The sequence below is a fragment of the Phlebotomus papatasi genome, chromosome 2, assembly GCF_024763615.1.
Source record: "Phlebotomus papatasi isolate M1 chromosome 2, Ppap_2.1, whole genome shotgun sequence".
NCBI classification, from domain to species: Eukaryota; Metazoa; Arthropoda; class Insecta; order Diptera; family Psychodidae; genus Phlebotomus; species Phlebotomus papatasi.
Window position 1 is genome coordinate 76865606 of NC_077223.1, and position 21886 is coordinate 76887491.

At 32.6% G+C, this 21886-nt stretch overlaps 1 protein-coding gene across 21 annotated transcripts in view; it reads right to left on the reverse strand.

Moving 5' to 3' along the window:
• The window catches only part of LOC129804438 (protein grainyhead), a 172283-nt gene that overhangs the window by 65020 nt on the left and 85377 nt on the right, over positions 1-21886 (reverse strand). The window lies entirely within an intron of this gene.

Consider the following 21886-nt stretch of genomic DNA (forward strand, 5'->3'; position numbering starts at 1 on the left):
AAGGAGAAAGAAGAAGAGAGAAGAGAAAAAAAATAGCGTCTTCTTTAAACATGACCAAACGCACTAAAAGTCCTCAATTTTGCAAAGATCGATGAGAGAAAATTCTTAAATGTGCGTCATATCCATTTTGGGCAATTGGTTGCAGAAGAAGAGATATTCATGAGACCGCTTCAAAATGTCACCAAGAGATACAATAAATGGCTCCATATGGAAATTGTCATATCGGAAGAATCAAAAATATGATACTAATTGACGTCAGATTATTATTTTTCTAATAAGATGGAAATTTAATACACCGTGCGAGAGATGTTGTTTTTTTTTGGACCAATCTGTTTTTTTTATGTTTGTGGTCATTCTTTTGTGCGTGAATAAATTTTTCCAAACATATTTTTTTTTTAATATATTCCATTTGGGAGGAGAAAAACCAACTGAAAATTGATATCATAGGTGTAAATCCGACAAGTGACACGATGTCTCATGACTTGGCCCCAAAAGTCAAACACAGCATCAGAGGGGTCACCCTCCTCTCATTCCGGACAAAAAGCTTCAGCACTTGGCGCACGCATTGGATTCTTCCTTCGCAAAATTCGAAAAAGAAACTCGGGCACGTCAATAATTCATTAGGTTGCTGCCAGTTGTATTTTAAAGAGAAATCAGAAAATCTCCCAGCAGAAAATGTTATATTACGGTACACAACAGCAAAATCGATTGCACAGGTCCCTCTTTGAACTAAAGAGATGGTGATGCTAAGAAATGCGTCCAAGAGTGCAACCAGAGAGACGAAAAGGGTGAACAAGGGAGCCCCAACCAATGTTGAACTTCTTGCAAAACTTTCCACGTTGCAAAGCGTTGCAAATATACGAAAAAAGAATCCATCCATAAAAGCCATTTACCAATCTACACAACGCGTTATATTATTAATTTATCATTTATTTTATTTCCACATTTTATTTGTGTGTGCAACGCCGTATATACACTTTTGCTGGGTGCAAGAAGATGTTTGTAAGAAAAAAAAAGCGGCAACCAACATCAACAATATGAAATGCACGAGATGACCATAATTTTCAATTCTTCAAAGGAGATGTTGGAATGAAGAAAACAGACAAAATGAAAGTTTATCGCCAATTTTCACCATCATCATCATATATATTCAACTTTGGGAGCCTTTTCGCGAAAATAAAAAAAAAAAAATAAACAAAAACAAAAATCAACCCAACTCGTGCATTTTGCGTGTGCGAATATGCCCAAGAGAAACATTATTGAGTGAAGTCTGAAGGAACAAAAGCTGAACCAAAGAGATTGGAAAAGGAGGAAACAAAAATTGAAAGACACCAGATGAGGAGAAAATTGTGAAAGAAACACAAAATCACCAGTGCAGAATTTTTCAGCATTTACTCCTATATAACAAATTGCATGTATCATCTCCATCAGCAAATTAATCCATTCCTTGGCCTTTTCGCAATCTTCCCCTTTTTTGGACTAAACCTCGCGTCAATTTGCATGCACAATATAACATTCTCCAAGTACACGGGGTCACTTTTGATGCAAATAGCTTTGAAATAAAAAAAAAATCTATATGGAAATTGTGTCCAAACACAATATTCTCTTCCATCGTGATAAATTCCCATTTTAAGATTGACTTTTAGAGTGAATTTCAATAAAGTTAAAAGCAGCATGAAGTATATATACCTGGGCACCAGACTTAATGAAACTCAAATCATACACCTCTTCCACACTGACTTCTTGATTGTGATATAAGAAGTGAATGAAGACATCAAAAGCTTGTATTCACGTGCTCAATGCATTCGATATGTACAGAACAGTGAGTGGAAATATTTTGCAAATATTTTATAAATCGGTCAAAGGTCTCGTGGACCAGTAATCATCCTAACAAAACACATTTGTCGTTTTTACTTAAATACCTTTTCTAAGGCTTATGAATAGGGGAACTTCAAGCAAAATATAGCAAGGCCAAAATTTCAAAATTTAACATTTCCTAAGATAAAGTAAATCAAGGTTTCACTTTCTCCATAGATAGGCTTAGCGACCCTCCCTAAACACCCGAATTGATGGTGATTACAGTAATGAAAAACGAATATGTATACTGAAATTTTGAGTCGTATTTGTGAAATATTTCTCCTACAAGGGATATCATTTCGGGACCAACTTTTAGGTATTTACAATGTTATGCAATAAAGAATCTTTGAAGAATAATTTGGCTCTATTAAACACGAAACCCTTGTCGGTTTTAGAATTTTCCGATTTTGTCCTTTCTTAATAAAAAAGTATCACTTGGGGTAAAATGTGTCAAAAGACACGAGACAATAAATAGGGAAAATAGGGTAAGTGTGCCAAATTTCGGCATAGTTGCATGCAAGCGCCAAGGTCTCAAATTTTAAATGCTATATTATTAATACAAATTGAATATTTTTATTACTTCTTCTTAAGGAGTGTTGCTTGGAACCTTGTAGACAGTTTATCGTCTTTATTTACTCTAAAATCATTCTTAATGCATTTTAAAATAAATAAAAATGTTGACATAGCTTTGGTGCCTTATTTCGGCCACCTTCATTCTCATAGTTCCTTTGCCCATCAGGAATTCTTCCAATATCTTTTTCACATCATCTCGTTTGTCGAAGCTACATTTTTTGTTATTCTTTTGCATTGTGTAATCTCTAGAGTATGTAAAAACTAAAAATTCATGGAAATTCGAGGAACAAAAATGATGGCCGGAATTGCAAGCTGGTCGGAATTTGGCACACTTGCCCTATACACTTTATCTTTTCTGTTTTCTTTAAACGATCAAAGAAACTTTAGATGCCACAAAACTGACTTTAAAAAATGGCTTAATAAGGTCAATTTTGCATTAGGATTAGTGTTATGTAAGAATAAAAAAGTATGAGTCATATTTTCAATAATCCAGCGACCAAAGTTAGCTGAAAAAGGCAGCGTTTTCAGCATATTTTTGCTGAATCGATCAGCAAAAATGTGTTGATCGGTTAGCAGTTCTCTAACAAAAAGTGCTAATTAAATATATGAAAATGGCACTGCCTCGCAAGTTTCGTTTTAAGCTTAGCAGAATTCGGCTGAATTGAAATATAATAGTATTTGGTGCTCGCTAGGAATTGCCAAAATTATTAAAATCAAACTGCAAATTAGATTGTTTTGTCACCTAACTGATATAAATTTTCTTCAATTTAAAAGTGGTTAAAAGGATTTATTCATGACTATAGGGAGAAGTGTAGTACCTTTGAATTGGGGCACCTTTGAAATTGGGTTTTTACTTTTATTTTAAAATGGAAGTGAGCCTTATCATAATGTAAATTAGCTTCACGATTGGTTAGCGTGTACCTATTTGTTTTCTATGACGAATATTTTAAAAGTAAAATTAGTACTATATTTAATTAAATTAAAATTCCTTGATGTAAAATTAACATAAATTTAAGGCATAAGTAAAATACTTCGAAACCATTTATTTTAATCCTTGTTGTATATTAACTTTCATAAATAAATTGAAATACCAAATTTGGCATAATGTTTCATTAATTAAGAAACGCTGTAAATACTGGCAGTGGACGAAAAAACTTAGACTTTTCTTAATTTTTTATGTTTTATTCTTCTACATTGTTTCGAATATGTTTATTCTCTTCATCAGGTATAGAATTCGCAGGTACACTGAGAGAAATCCGAAAAAGTTAAAATGATGTTCCGGAAATGTTAATTTTACCCTCCAGTATTGATCCGAAATCGGTGTAAATATTACCCTTTTTAGGTGTATTAGGGGTTAAAGTTACCGTTTTTCATGTTGATTTTACTCTCAAAAGGTGTAGAATTAACATTAAAAAATGTTGATATATTTTTACACCTAAAAAGTGTTAAAGTTATGAGGAAAAAAAGTTAATCGCACCCTCTTTTTTTCTCAGTGTAACATCACGTATAGATGGAAAATATTTACACTGTACTTGAACTGGATCTCAGATCAGAAACGTTGAGATCACCATTCAGTTCAAATGACTGGCACGGAAAAAGAATTTGAATTGAAGAGAGATCTGAACCTGATCGTCGTGCAATGTCAATTTTTCCCACCCGTACGTGATTTTTCCCACGAATTTGCCTCTTGATAACCAGGATAACTATTCTTAAAACGTTGCAGAGAAATAAAACATGATAAATTCAGAAAGGTTTTAAGTTTTTCCGTCAACTGCCAGTTAGGGGTTCCACACATTGGGAACAGTTTTCGTCAAAAATTGCACTTTCATTCGAAAATGCAATTTTTGAGTAAAATTATTCCCAATGTGTAGAGACCATTACATACCATCAGACTGAAAAGCCTTCAAAAGTTGTACGGAACAACTATAACACCTCACTCCCTGACTAATTTTGCCCCGGTTTTGAAATTTTTTGAATCTATTGATTAATGCCCATGTTACATAATTAACATTTAGGACTATACAATTTTCTTTTAATTACTTTATCTTCTAATTTCTACTTTTTCTTCTAAATAAGGGCTCTTCTCATTACTTTTTAAGGATATTAAAAAACGGGTGTAAATCTCCAGCATGAAAACCATGTAAAACCAATTTTAATTTGTTAACAGATTTTTAATTCAATCATTTAATTTGATTTCTGCAATTCTTATCTATCATGAAATTGTTATCAATTTTAAGTTACTTACTGGCTTCTAAATGGCAATTACACACTCTAGAGAAAATTATGTCAATATTGAAGCAAATCTTCAATATGGACATATATTTCTCTAGTGTGTAGAGGCCATAAGAAACTTTAAAGTTCAACTTCCTTTTATAACACTTTTTTTTTGAGTGAATACGGAATATAATTAAATTTACCATATTCAATCAGTACATTTTTTTCAATTTTTAGTTCGATAAATTCGTTTAAGTTTTTGAGGTTTTTGAAGTAATTTTCTCCACCATTTCCACTCAAAAAACCTAACTCTCCCCTATTTGTATGCTGTTTTAAAAATAAACTTCAGTAGATTCTAAAAACAAAGTTATTAGTGTATCTAAATTAGTCAGAAGAGTGATTTAAATAATTATCCATCAGAAACCAACCTTCATGATCAAGATAATTGACAGCATCTTGCTGAATTTATTGGATAGAAGCACCTCAAATCAATTAATATGAAAATTTTTTGAGAATTATCTCCCAAATTTAGCGTATTATCTCAGCGTGGAGATTCTCAATAAAATACCACAAATTATTCTACGGCTCTTCAAGCGAAAGTGAACACACCATTGCCCTGGGAGTGTCATTAAATTAGCATAATTACCATCTCATGAAACAATCACGAGAGAGACTGAACAGACGTGAAATTTTAAATCGAGTGAGGAAAATCAATGTTTTCCGTCAAATCAACCTTGTGAATTTATCACGGTTTGGTGCAATGGTGAAAAATTGAGAGATAATTCCTTCTCAGTATGAAGAAGCTGAAAGACATGATGCGGTGGCTGTTGAGATGGTTGATGAATGTGAATTTGGACATCTCTGAAAAGCCGTAAAAGTCACTCAATTGTTGCATCTGTGTGAATTGTAATAGAGATATTCGACAAGGATATTAGAAAAGAAAAGAGAAGATGTAAAAAAAAGAGTTATAAGAATGAAACCTAAAATAGAAATTTGATACTATTTGCTCGACTAAATTTTCCACGTGCAGCGTTTGTTCTCCTTCTTTCACACTCAGATATTTTCTTTCTTTTTCACTTTGGAATATATTGTACAAAAAAACTATCAAATTTCAAGAGTGTTGACTAAGGCAAAAAAAAGATTGTACAATATATATTGTGTGGCAGAGAAAAAAAGCTTGAGATATCGAAATAAAAGAAATTAAGTGGAGGTTTCCAGGGAATAAACTCTCACCAGTTTCAAAAGATAATTTCAGTTATGAGCATAACATAGAGATGTACAGAGGAAGAGTATCAATTATGGTTGGGTGTTGATTTATTCCAAAATAGCACGATGAAAAGCTCACCCAAGTGCCAACAGCATCTTCCACTTTAAATGAGACAAAAGGGTTGATGAGAGAAATTTTAGATGACTCGAGGGGATGAAGATATTGGACCAAATTGTCGTCCAAAGGAGTAAACAGTATCCAAAAAAAATGTTTTGAGGAAGAAATTTGCATTGTAATTTTCTCTCCCTACTCACAGTACAAACCGCCACCTTAATTGCCATCCGAGCGACACCGGCAATCCAGAACCTTGCTAAAGTCTTTTACCATGGTACCTTCGCAGTGGCATTGCTTAACATTGTAGTGATTGTGAAAAGTGGTCAACATTTGGGTTCTCCGCATCGATTTCATATTGTAATTTTCTCCACAAGGTACCACCGAGAAGGCATCAATTTGGCATTGCCTTTGAACTCAACTTGTACCCAGGGAAATATTGGAGAAAAAGGAACACATGAAAACATTGAAGGTAATAGCAGCACTCTTTTTTTATTCCTAAAATGAAATTGATCCTCTCGTGCCTCTGGCTTTCGAATTTTCATCCAATTTCATGCAAGAGGTCAATGCATTTGACTGTGAGAAGGAACCAAAGAAAAACACCCCAAATATAATCACAATTTTGGTAATCAAGAACAATTTTGGGCTGAAGATTCATTCAAAATTTCACAGGTAATGTATGAGATGAATTTTCGTGACTAAGAAATTTAGGGGCATGTTTCTTAGAACTTTTTTTTTGGAAACTTCCAAATGCTATGTCATGCATAATGCTATGTCATTACGTCCCTTGGAGAAACTATGCCAGATTTCTAGTAAACATGTAAATATTTTTTTTCTAGTCAGATATGCCACAAACATTCCTGATGACTTAAAGGAGATCCGAACCTAGCACACTTGCATCATAGAGCGAGTACTCTATCACTTAACATGGGTACATTGAGAGAAATCCGAAAAAGTTAAAATAACATTCCGGAAATGTTAATTTAACCCTGCAATATTGATCCGAAAACGGTGTAAATATTACCCTTTTTAGGTGTATTATGGGTTAAAGTTACCCTTCTTTCATGTTGATTTTACCCTTAAAAGGTGTAAAATTAACATTAAAAAATGTTGATATATTTTTACACCCAAAAAGGGTTAAAGTTCTGAAGAAAAAAAGTTAATCGCAGCCTCTTTTTTTCTCAGTGTACGAGTACATTGAGTGCTCATCGTAACTATGTTTTTCTAATTTATATTCAAATACGAAACACAAAAACATAACTTTTTCTAGCTACAAAAGTAGAATTAATAAATTTAAATGAATAAATTTAGAATAGGGTAAGTGTGCCAAATTCCGGCCAGCTTGCAATTTCGGCCACCTTTTTTGTTCCTCGAATTTCCATGAACTTTTAGATTTTACGTAATCTAGAGATTATACAATGCAAAAGAATAACAAAAAATGTAGCTTCGACAAACTAGATGACGTGAAAAAGATATTGGAAGAATTCCGGAAGGGCAAGAAACTATGAGAATGAAGGTGGCCGAAATAGGGCACCAAAGCTATGTCTATATTTTTATTCATTTTAAAATGCATTAAGAATAATTATAGAGCAAATAAAGACGGTAAACTCTTTGCAATGTTCCAAGCAACACTCTTTAAGAAGAAAGAATTAAAAAAATCAATTTGAATTTAAAATATTACATTTCAAACTTGAGACTTTGACGCTTACATGCAACTATGCCGAAATTTGGCACACTTACCCTATACCTTATTATTTTTAAACAACATTTTCACTTATATAAATTAAATTTAGAAATTTTAAATTTCAAATTTAATATTTTATGGCTCTGGCACACCTTTTAGATCATGAAAATTTCGTGAAACTAAAATTCACATGCATCTCTTTCTTAAACGTTTCGCATGTGTCTGTCTAACTCTTTGGCATTTTAAATTAAATTAACACTAAACCTACCGACCATTTTTGGTCATTTTTCGGTCAAATGACAAACCGCTATAGGGTAGGACGCTCAACAAATTTGTTTTGGAAAAGAGCAAAAAATTAAAATTCAAAAACACTGAAAAACATATTACACGCAAATTTTTAGAAATTCATAAAGTTTGACAGTGACATTGTATCGTTTAAATATGTGTTAATTTTAAACCGGTCAATTTGACCGGTTCTTGGTAGGTTTAGTGTTAAGCTAAATTGAATTTGGTGTCATTTTCAAAAGAAGAAAAATAGTAAAAAAAAAATAATCAATAATATAATAAAAATAAATAATTTTTCAGAAATAGAAAAATAGAAAAGAAGAAAAAAGAAAAAGAGGAAGGTAGACATATACAAAGCTTTTAAGAAAGAGAGTGATGTAAATTTTGACTTTATGAAATTTTCCCAATCTAAAAGATGTGCCGAAGACATAATAACATTTAAGTTAGTTAACACTTCTAAAAATAAGGGCAGAATCAAATTTACAGTAAAATGCTCACCGTATTTCGTTAATTTACGAATTTTCATTGCAATTCTTACGCAAATTTTCCATTACCGTATTACCTTATCTCATACTCGGTGGCACTAGATGAAAATAATATAAGAAGGTTGAAGAAATAAAACGAAAATTCGATAAACGGTGAGGAAAAAACTGTAAGAGAAATTAATCGTACAGTTTTTTTTGCTCACCGTTTATAGAATTTATGTTTTATTTCTTCAATTTTCTTATATTATTTTCACCTAGTGCCACTGAGTATGAGATAAGGTAATACGGTAATGGAAAATTTGCGAAAGAATTGCAATGAAAATGCATAAATTAACCAAATACGGTGAGGCAACGGCGAGCATTTTATTGTCAATGTGATTCTGCCCTAAGTTCTAAAGTTATGTTTTGCTCTGAAGTTAGAAAAAATGACTGTTCTGCTTCCCAATTTTTGATCCTCTGGATTCTCTCGTCCTTAAAGAGTTAAATCCCTATTTATCTTTAAATTAATAAAAGTCATATTGTATATCTCAACCGTGGCTCGACAAATAAATTTTCAAATCTGTGATTAAGATCTCTATCAAAAAAAGATATTGGAAAAGTATCAGAAAAAAACAAAAGAAAATTAAAAATTAATGATAAGAATAAATATAAAGAATACTTATGAAAATAGTAAATAATACAGTAATCTCAAATTAAGTAAATTGAAAGGTGAATAAAAGTCACTCTTTTATTCGAAAATATTAATAAATTCTATTTTATAAGATAATGAAAAAATTCATTAGAAAATATTTGTTATAATTTTTTCAGCCCACAGAGTTAGGTAAAAACCCCACACGTAATATTGGGATTTTCATGTGCAACAAAGTCTCAATATACTATCAATAAGTTCGTGTACAGAAAACCAAACAATAATGACTCTAGAACATTCTTTTAAGGAAAAAACCATGATTTTTCCCAATGAGACAATATGTTAATATGTTTACATGGCGCTCTAGCTATTTATAAATATTTAAATATTTTTTTCTCTTATAAAATTTCATATAGAAAACTTCCCTGCAACCCAATGGAAAAGATCGAATATAGATAATAAATCACTTGAAATTGAAAAGAAATCCGAGGGAATTGAGATAAATTCTCAACAGAAACTGCCATACATTTGAATATCTATGTTAATTGCAATCTAATTGCATTAATTACTTATTCATTTCCACACTACGCAACACAGTAAAATTGTACCTGTGTAGAGTGTTAAATGAAAATTGCAGTCTGCAATATTGTATTTTTTTCCCCTTTCAATTCTCTAACCCACCACTTTCAGTCATATTAAAAATTTATTTTTCCTGTGGATTGTCGTTTTTATGCACCATGATCTATCAGCTTCTGATATTGTAATGATTATTGACTTGATAATCGCAATGCAATGGGAAATTAATACATTAGGCAAGTTTGCAAAGGAGACAATTAGATTTGTTATATATTTTTTTCTCAATCTTTTCATCAATTTCATTAGTGCATTGATTTGAAAAGAGACATAATTTTGCATAAGCCGACACTATGAAGGAAGTTTCTTAAGAATATGTGTATTAATTAAGTGGCTTTATATTTAGAAAGACTTCTTAGCTTTAAACGACAAAAAGATCATAAATTTGAGTAAGATTGCACCTAATTAGCACTTTTAATTCATTTATCTCATTTATCACAAATATCTATATCTTATTTTCTCTCTCTCTCTCTCTGCCTTGCTTTTTCATCTCTAATTGTTATGTAATAAATTTGGAAGAAATCTCATCATCTCTATTACCGAAATAATCAGGCGCAAAGAAGAAATTTGATGAGAAATAAAAATAGAAAATTAGCATTTCAATGTGATGTATCATCTGTATTTTCATCACCATTTAATGCCTATAAAAGTGATCTCGAAATTGGAGACAAAACAACACCAAGGTCACGGTAAGAAATTCAATGTGCTACAGGTGGAAAAAAATAAGATTCGTTTGACACAGAAGAGTGGATTGCGTTCTAGAGAGATATGGGAGATTTTATTGAAATTTTAGTCATTTCTGATAAAAAAAAGAGTTGAATTTCGAGGTATTTTGTTCAAAACGAATGGGATTTTGAGATTTCTCTGAAGGTGGAGATTTTATCGTTTATTGCGTAAAGAATTAAAATGGTAATGATTTGTCTCTTTTTTCTTTTGGGACATCTAAGCTACTCTGGCAACAATAACAGATCGTATCAATCCTTGAACTATTCTGAGAATTTGGATAAGAATTAGAAGTTTAATATTGAACATTTATTTTCTGTTGTAATTTTGTATTAGGAAAGGGTTAAGAAGATTCTTACATTTGAAAGGATATTCCACACAGAAAATGGAAAAAGCCTTTACTATGATTTTATTAATCTTTTCAAAAACAGTTGATAATAAACTATTTAAACATTAATTTAATAATCGATAAACTGCAAATAAACTGTTTCAGATGAAAACAGATGTATTTATTTCTTATTTATACCGGCTTGGCTAGATTACTTTATCTAGACCAACATTGTTTAACTGAATTTACGAATCAGAGACTGATAACACAACAGAAAAAATGCAAGATGTATAAAACCTAGATCTCGAAGGTCCCATAATAGTGTTCTATCCAATAAGTCACGCTTTTCTCTTCAGGTAAAATAATCGCTTTTCGATATCTAAAACAAGTCGTGAACGTACATCTTGATACAATTTTAATTTGATGAGTTCTATGCGCAAAGTAGGGGAAAGCGCGCTACTTTCGGACGACTCTAGCTTCGAACAACTTAATCTTTCTTCTATGTTCCTAATGGGTTTGCCGGATTTGCCCCATGGCTTTTTTCGAAACATTTAAACGGACTAGCTTAGCTTTTAAAATAAAATATTATAGTGGCTTAAGTTCATTAAAAACATATTGAGAAAAAAGAATTATTCGAAGCTTGAGTCGTCCGAAGGTAAAGCGCTTTCCCTTATTGTATTTTTCAGTATTGAAAAGTTTAGTACAAATTTCATGGGTATAACCCAGCTATAAGCAATTTGATAACTGATATTAGATTTTTTTCTTTAATTTTATTACAAGTTTTACAATGGTCAATAGTGTTTTATGGGCAATCAATGGCTTAGATGGATAAAGCGCTCATTCTATAATGCAAGTGTCCTAGGTTCGAATCCCTTTTACGCTACTTGTTAAAATTTCACATTAAATGCAATCGAATTCTCAATTTCAGAATTAAAAAAAATACTGTATAATATTAAAAAATCTTACTCGCTAAAATAGTTAATTCTTCCTATATGGGATTTTGATTTGCATTATTTTTTAACAAATTAAATTTAATTCATTGTTTTTTTTTCATCAAAAATTTGAGATATTTGATTCTGCTTATTTTGTGCATTTTATTTTAATTCTCATTAATTATAAGTTTAACTCTTTCTTTTAAATTCATGGATGTTATTTGGTTTAATCCATTTAATCTGTAAAAAACAGGCATCTCTTATGTACGTTTTTTATATCTCATATTATAAAATTACTTCGCTCTCACTAATTGTTTTTATCCATCTTTTTTACACAGAAAAAATAGTAAGACTGTACGTAAAAGTTTGTAAATTATTATTGAAAACTTACAAAATACTCATTAATCGTATAAAACACTAAAAAGTTCGTAAAGGTTTGTACTTCTTTACGAGCATTGTTCGTAGCATGATCACTTGATTATTATTTTTTGTTTTTATACAAACATTTTATCGTACATTTTTGTTTTCTTTTTTGACTTTACGAACAAATGACAAAATTTTATGAACATTTTTTGTGTGTTTACGAATATTTGCGAACCAACATTTAAAAAAGAACAATAAATGCTTGTCATGTGATCATGTTACAAAGTTTATGAAATAAGTACAAACATTTATGAACTTTTTAGTGGGTTATATAGTCAAGTGTGCTAATCTGGGCTCTTCGCTATCTGGATCGTTTATGATTAATCCACTTAAAATAATATTTTTATTTTTATTTCCGTAATATAGTCACTACATAGTTATACATAATATAACTATTCAAGTTTGAGAAAAAGCAAAAATAATATTTTTATCCATTAAATAAGTGAGTGTAATTGACTCATTTCAATCTTGTGCCAGCTGGGTTCTTCACTAAAACTTTCCAAGCAGTGATATTTTCGCTAATGACAGCTGGTTGAAAACATTTATTGCTTTTTCCTTGTGAAAAAAGTATTTTAAATACAAAGGTTTAATTAAAAGTGAATTAGCGAAAAGGCGACCCAGTTAGCGAATGCTGACCTATTTCAGTATTATCATTATTCTATAATTTTTCTTTAATATTTTTGATAATTTTTTTTATATTATGTTTCTGAATGAAACAGTGAATAATTCTATGAATTTAGAAGAAGTAAAAAAAAATTCATCAGTCCAAAAACAAGCGTTTAAGTAGCACTCTTCGGAAAACGATCCAGTTACCACACCATACTATACGATTTACAAACATTTCGCAATACGCCAGTAGGAATTCACAAACATTTACGAACAATTTTGCGAAACATTTTCAGTATACTAAAAAGTTTATTTAAAAACAAACATTGAATATAACGAATATTGAATTTTGAATTTTATTTCTTTCATGCTCAAGATATAAGTATTATATTATTTTAGTTCTTAATTAAGATGTATACATCTAGTTCGATAGAAGCAGATGAGAATTCGAGAGAACGGAAAACTTACAATTTATTTGTAAATTTTCTTAAAAGCATTTTGAAAATAGTGAGTAATGAGTTTCAAACATGGCTATGGGGCGAAGTGGGGCACCTTGAAATTGGGATTTTCCTCCTGTATTTAAATGGAACTGAGCTATGTTGTAATGTAATTTAGCTTCTCAATCTGTTTGTGCAGCCAAATTATATCACGACAAGGCTCAATTTTATTTAAATATAGGTGAAAAATCCCAATTTCAAAGGTACCCCACTTTCAAATGTGCCCCACTTCCCCCTATGTTTATTTGGAACTGAGCCATATCATAATGTTATTTAGCTTCTCAATCTGTTTGTGCAGCTAAACTTTATCACGGATAAGACTCAATTTTATTTAAAAATAAGTGAAAATCCCAATTTTAAAGGTGCCCCACTTCCCTCTAAATCATAATATCCTTATTTAAAGTTCAATTGTTTCGAAACCAAAAAAAAATCATACTTCTAAGATTGAAGAACCCTCAATGAAGCCTTATAAAAAACCTATGAGAAAATCGACAATTAAGGTGGAAAAAAAAGTAACCACAGAGGAGGACACCAAGAAGAGACATATTCAATATACCTCAAGGGGCTTCTCACCAAAAATCCATGTTCATTACTGTGGGGTGCATCGGGGCTATCCCGTGGAGGGCAAACACCAGTGATACTACATAATTTGTGACCACTCTGTGTTCATTTGCTGGCCGCAGAAAAACCGAGCAAATCGCCACCTCCTTGGGAATTTGCATGGGGCGCGAGGGCAGGCAGTGTAAAAATGCATAGTGAGGACTCCACTGAGGGAAAACATTGTTGTACTTAGAGCCATAATTACTGTTATTACACGAAACCCGTATCTGGCGAGTGAGAGGGATGCAAGCCGATTTAATGAGTAGTTTCAGTTTGCACTGAGAAAAGATCAAGCATAGGAAGCACAATATCAAGATTTTCCTGACTACTGTGCACAGGTTTTTGCCATAAACTTCTTGGTATATGGATTTTTTGGGACATAAGCATCTTGCCTAAATAACTGATACATTTTTTTTCTTTTGCTACGAAAAACACTTTAATAAGTGAATGCGTAATTAGTCGGACTGTGTATTGCAATTTATGTGATATACTATTAAAGGTAAAATGAAAACCCTGAGCGACCAAATGGAATATAGAGCTGAGAGGACAATAGTGCGTGAAAAAAAGATAGAGAATGAATTTCACAGGACATTGAAGGGTCTCTACCCTTTTCCTCACAAGAAACACATTTTTTACCATGTGCGAGTGTCCTGAATACGAGCCCTTCCATTGTACCTCACAAGGTCTTCAATATGCAAAATAGCAATAAGTGCGGAAGAGAAAGAAAATTCATTCAATGTCATTTTCTTTTTTTTTCCTTCTTTCCATGTTGGACATCTCGCCTATTCCTTGTCCAATTTAATACGGACACAAAAGGACCTAAAGTTTTCCTTGAATGGGTTTATAGAGGGATAAAAAATTGACTATGAGGGGTTCTATGCCAACCCTTTTTCTTAGTGAGAAAATACTCTACATTCTTCCTCATGGTCTCTCACGAAAACTGACGGAATTTTTGATGAAATGACAATCACAAGAATATTTTTCATTAATTATTTTTTTATTATGGTTTACAAGAACATAGAGATAGAACGGACAGATGCCGGTAAAAAATGTTAAAACTTTCAAATTAAAAATCGCACTCAAAGTATTTATAACCAAATAAGAAAATCGGAATTAAAGTGACCTTTCGAAATTGTATTCGAATCAGGGTGAATTGGGACAGACAAAGAAAGGGACTGAATTTTTAGGAATGTTTTAGTTTACCTTTGAAGGAATATTTGAAGAATATGTATAAGGGAAGTGTGCCAAATTCCGGCCAGTTTGCAATTTCGGCCAAATTTTTTGTTCTTCGAATTTCCATGATTTTTTAGTATTTACATACTCTATAGATTATATAATGCAAGGAAATAATAAAAATATCGCTTCGACGAACAAGATGATCTGAAAAAGACATTAGAAGAATTCCTGAAGGGCAAGGAATTATGAGAATGAAGGTGGCCGGAATAGGCCACCAATGCTATGTCTAAATTTTTATTCATTTTAAAATGTATTTAGAATGATTTTAGAGAAAATAAAGATGATAAACTGTCTACAAGGTTCCAAGCAACACATTTTATAAAAAAGTAACAAAAATATTCAATTCTTATTAAAAATATTACATTTCAAACTTGATACTTTGGCGCTTGCATGCAACTATGCCGAAATTTAGCACACTTACCCTAAGTGTTATTCATAAGCATTTCTCGATAAACATCACGCAAAGAAAAAAAATAACTTGCTATCACAACCTGCCCCGGTATCCCGTAATGTTTTAAGAAGTAAGATATTCGATATTTTTCATTATTTTCTAATTTCCTAATAAGTCATAAGTACAATACTGTGTTCTACAATAATAAAGTAGGTCAGAAAATGCCGGTTTTAAGCTTTATCAAATAAAAGTGTGACAACTCAGGGAAAGGATTGCAATATTGAAATTTTCAGTCACAAACCCAATTAACTTCCGAATAATCGAATTAAATAATATTTCTTACTCAGATTTTGTAAATTGGAAATTCAAAAAGTATTATTATCCCTTGTTACACTTAAATAATTTTTGTGCAAAGTATTTAAATGGTTCTTGATAAAAATCATGCTACAGTGTTTATTGCACATGTCTGTATGTTGTTGATATTTAAATGAAACTAACTGCTGTGCAAGAATTTCACACTCAAGCCAATCTCTCTCGACAAAGTTGGACCAATTAGTCAATTATGTTGGCAATTGGTGTGCTGGGCAATTTACCGAGTGCCCCGGAAGTGGATAATTAAGCGATATGGGGTAGAAAAAAAAAGTTAAAAAAGACTCAAACTAAGCTCACGCACAGTCTTTCGTCCTTTAGTCAAACACACAGATTATGCCATTTAAGAATTCCTTTTCTCTCGCTCTTGCAAAGTCAATCTAAGAAAACCATTCGTGGATGGCGGGAAAAAGGTTGAGACGTGATGGCAATTTGATTGAAAATGTTTGTTGAAGAAATTTTCAGGGTAGCGTTAAAATAAGCAAAAAAAAAACGAGGGGAACTTATTTGATTATTTCACACAAATCTCGCATCATATTTTATTTGACATTCTATTCTCTGGCTCTTCTTGTTTTCTCATCCTATCCATGTTTTGTGATTTTCTTCTATTCACGAGATTTTTCATTTTTTTTTCCTGAGAATTCTATTTGTCTGCCAATTAGACAAATCTCCCCCTGTTAACATTTCTCGCCTATTCAAATATTTTGTCAAAAAAAAAAATGTCCAAGATAAATTCTTGGGCAAATTTCTCAATTTTTTTTCCATAGCACTTCAAATGAAATCTCTTTCTTCTTTCCCCAATCGCGGAGTACGAAACTTTCAGATTAAACAGGAAGATTTTTTCCTTTTTCAATTTATATTTTTACCTATTTTCATCAGTTAGCCAATCCGAGTAGGCCAATGTGTAAACACTTCCGGTATCCAGCTTGCCAAGCCACAAATCCCACAGCTCTATTCAATTGACACCACCACCCACAAATCCTCTGTTTTATCTTAAAACCAAAGAACTATACAATAGAGTCACTACGTCAATCCTGCAATTCCTGCCTTCAGCTACATTGAACAATTCACTATGACTTTATCACACAATTTCACGTGGAACTGATCTCCAACATGCACAACACTTTGGGCCGTCTCCTCTTATGCTCCACGAACAACAAAAAGCATATACAATAGACTTCAACGAGGGAGTACGCGAGGAGCCACTTCTCTATCGCACTTCACCTCTCTGGACCACACCAGTTTTGTGCGTCTTCCCGACACAGGAAATCCGCCAATATTTCACCCTTCCAGATTGTCTACCGTGGCAGAGGATGAGATTCTAAAGGAGATCTCAATGAGATTCTACTCCTCTTCAATCGCAAATTGTTTTCCTTTTTTTTCTTCTTCTTCTTTTGCTGTTTTTTTTCTATGTCGCACAAGAAGAAACACCACGGCTCTGATTTATAAAAACATAAGGCAAGAAAAACCAGACAAGGAGCGCCCGAGTGAGCTGTATGCCCTCTGAGTAGCCGACGTAAACTGAAAACCACTTTGATACCTCCATGCAGCCGGAGTGACCAAAGAGTCTCAGAGTGAGAGAGCCGAGACTCGCCTGTTGAGGCTGCCTTTTACACACATTGTCTGTGTCTCACTGTGTACATTAAACATCATTAAAAATGCGACGAATGGACGGATCCTGGTCTTCTACCTGCTGCCGTAGCTGCTGATATTAAGCCAAGAAAAAAAAACTTTATACCTCTTTCGGTAAGGCATTCGCTCCACTGAAGATTACTTCAATGATCAAATCACACAATCTTACACATATCGTGTCTCTCACTCATACCACATGCATCCTCAGCGGACAGATCTTCTTGTCTTTTTATTAAAGACCCAGGGTACACATCTGGAAGGTATCGCTCCGGTAGCACTTAGGGACATGCAACGGACGATCAACACAGAGGAGAACATCAGAGACATTCTCAAGGAAATATTATTGAGTCAGTCAATTTTCGAACAACAGTTAGTTTAAATTTAAATCCATCGAATTCCTATACGAATTCAAACGAAGTAAGGATTCGTGAGAGAATAATCTTAAGCGAAACTGAAACAAATGTAGGGGAAACTGGGGCACCACCAAACACGGGGTAGCACCAAACACTAATTTATATTTCTAAACTACTTGGACTATCTCGACCATTTCTTCAGTGGACAAGCATCCCTATAATGCCTAAAAATTTTTATAAGTCTTATCCTCTGAAGTAGAATATCCTATTAAAAAATTGCAGTGTTTGGTGCTACCCCGTGTTTGGTGGTGCCCAGTTTCCCCTATATGAATTCTATCGAAGTGTAGAGACTGAAAGAATATCAGACATTTAAAAATCAGATCATTGGCACCTTTCTTGACCCTTAAAGATTACTCATGGTGCTATTCCAATGAAGAATTAACATATATATTTTTTAGAACTTTACTGTTCTCAAATGCTTCTGCATTATCTACTTTCTTTGTGTTGGTTCCTGTCTCGACTGCTTTTTCCTAGTCCTCTCCATGTTCTAAAACCATTAAACAGTTGTGACAGGAATCAATACAAAGAAATGTCGATTATCTAGAAGCACTCCAGAACAGTAGGGGAAAGTGCCTATACTTTGCACGGTCCTAAGCTTCATAATAACTAAATTTTTCCTATGTTTCTGAATAAATGTGACTCCGCAATATATTTTAAAAACAAAACATTTTCACCTAGTTTTTAAAACATGGGTGCGATGAGTCAAATTTATTGGAAAATATAAGAAAAATTTAGTCTTTATGAAGCTGGGGCCATGCAAAGCATGGGCAGTTTCCCCAAAAGTGCTAAAAAAGAAACACATGTTCATATTTTATTAGAAGAGTACCATAAGGGATTTTTCTATGACACGCATATGGATGAGTGCAGATCAAACTTAATGTAGACAGTTCTGAGAATTCCGTCGACCGGGCCAACAACTCTCGAATGGGCCGTACGCTCCACACAAACTTACCCGAACGAACCACACGAATAACTTGAGAATTAAGAAAATTTTTCAAAAGCAGAAAGTGACAGCTTAGGATAATATTAACGGAACAATTTCATAATAATTTAAATCGAATAAGAATAGTTTTACTTACAAGGATACAGCTAAATTAGTTTTTTAAGCTGCAGTTCAGAAATAGTCTATAATGGATGTCATATTGTTTTGACAAATGGCTTCGATCGACTACGTCGAGCATCCCGGACATCAGCAAGTCAAATTTATTCTATATTGCCTTTTATCGATCATATTCATTCGATAAATAGAAACGATGTTACGATTCGTACTGACGATAAAAAAGCATTTAACAAAATGTTGATGGAAGATAACTCAACTGTATGTTACAAGCATGTAACTGATACTAATGTTAAGTAAAATATATTTTTAATTTGGTTACATGTCCAATGACGTAGGGTAAGAGTTGGAAAGTCCCACTTTTTCCCCACACACAACAAAAGTTGGAAAGGACAAACCAATTTGAAAGTTTGCATTTTGATAAAGTAGTTATAATTAATTTTAGAGTCACTGAGAAAAAAAGAGGGTGCGATTAACTCTTTTTCGTCGTAACTTTAACACTTTTTAGGTGTAAAAATATATCAACGTTTTTTAATGTTAATTTTACACTTTTTTATGTGTAAAATTAACATGAAAAGGGTAACTTTAACCCATAATGCACCTAAAAAGCATAATATTTATACCGATTTCAGATCAATAATGCAGTGTAAAATTAACATTTCCGGAATGTTATTTTAACATTTTCGAATTTCTCTCAATGTATCATGAAGATTACTCCATTTGTTTCTTTTTTTGTCGAAGTTAAAATTTGGTTTTCTGATATTTTGCATTGTCCGACTTTTTAAAGTTAACCCTATTCGTTTTACGTTTTGATTGACAGCTGTTCGAGAATTTTCACAAAAGATGTTCGGTAAAGTTTGTTAAACATTGTAGCAGACATTATTAACCAAAAAGTTTTATTTCCAAATGCACCAAATTTTGTCAGTTGTATGCAATCGCTAAAGTCTTTAAGTTTGAAAAGTAATATTTTTAATACAAATTGATTTTTTTGTTCCATTTTTTTAACCCTTCAAGGACGATTGAGGAGTCATCGGTGACCCTAAAATTCATTTTTAATATATTTTAGAATGAATAAAAATATAGACATAGGGAGAAGTAGGGCACCTTTGAAAGTGGGACACCTTTGAAATTGAGATTTTTCATTTATTTTTTAAATAAAATTGAGCCTTATCGTGATATAATTTAGCTTCTCAATCTGTTTGTGCAGTTAAATTATATCACAATCAGGCTCAATTTTATTTAAAAATATGTGAAATCCCAATTTCAAGGGTGGCCCACTTCCCCCTAGCTTTGGGTAATATTTCGGCCACCTTCATTTTCATAGTTCCTTGTCCTTCCGGAATTTTTCGAAAGTCCTTTTCACATCATCTTTCTTTTGCATTGTATAATCTCTAAAGTATATGCAAAAACTAAAAATTCATAGAAAGTTTGAGGGACAAAGGAAGTGGCCGAAATTGTAAGCTGGCCGAAATTTGGTACAGTTCCCCTACTTATCGATTTCTACTCTTATTATTGTAGTGGTTGAATGACAAATCGAGTAATATTGTACTGGAATGTCGATAGAAATAAGCAATATCATCTAAGATTGTCTTAAAGTCCCAATTAATTTTAAAGAGTTTGCCTAAACCGACCAAATCAAATGTTTTCCATACTTAGCCAAGGGAAACTGATTTTTTAAATGAGTTGAGTAAATTCTTCGTCAGCGATATTTTGAATTTAAATCCATCAGATGAATCAATACTAAATTTTAACCGTTCGTAACACAGAAAAAATTCTTGTCAAAATTTTAAGATTAACTTCCCCTGAATATCTTTTCACTGTAATATCCAACATTATCAGATGTAAGCCCACATTTTCAGACATTCTCTATAAGAACAAGTTTTAAATGACCCAGAGAAGCGTGAAGCAAAGATTTAGTTTTAGTATATATATCATGGAGTGCATCGAGAGAACAATCACATTTGCAATGACATTGATCGTGATTTTGAAAATCCCACATTACACTATCCGAACTTTATATCACTGAGGGGCGCTCTTTGGCGACAAGGAGCTCCCAGGTGAATTGCTCAATTGACAGTATTTTGTATCCCCGCTCTTTTGTAGTACCTTTGTCGAAATGGAAACTTACACGCCCCGGGGACTTTTTTGTTCCACAACACCTATCTCTTCTCATGAATTTCCAATATTTCCGTGGTTATTATATTTTAAAAGCATAAAAGCGACCTTGATAGTGTTGGCAATCGATATATTTGACTTTATATCCATACACACTTGAGGTCTCATTTTCGATGACAACAGTCTTATACATTTCCCACATTGGATAAATTTTCACCAAACTACAAGTTTTCAAACAAAACAATTAACACAACAAATTATTGGGATAGACTCATTACTTTGGCATTGATGACGGAAATGTAGTTTTATGTTTCGGAAGACTTTTAGGTAACAAGGTGTTTTTGCTATATGCACTGATATTTGCCAACAATGATATTTCTACATAAATGTCGATATACAAACTGGGGAATATTAATTATGGTTTGCTGTGCAAACCAAGACGTTTACTAAAACAATTGTCCCGCGTCCAGAGAAAAGATCACACTCTCAGTAACAGAAAATCACACACGCGACAAATCTCTAATTGGCTACTTTGGAAAAAAAAATGTCCAAGTGACTAATTTAAATTTTTGAATTTCGGCGCTTAATAACATACAAAAATATTTCTCTAAATGTGAAGGTCATGTAGTGGTCGCTTCTGATTTTTATTTATCTCTTCTTCTCTGTCTTACACATTGAATTTCGTAAAATATTGCTATTGTATGTATTAATTTCGAATGAGCCTTCTATATACCCATTTCATTATTATCTCTTATACATTTTGTTAATAAATAAAATGATCTCTTATGTATAATTATGTAGACGAGGGAGAGAATAAGAAAAAAAAACTGTTTTCTCGATCACACTAGAAGAGAGCGAGGTGAAGAGATAAAAGAATGTAAATTAAT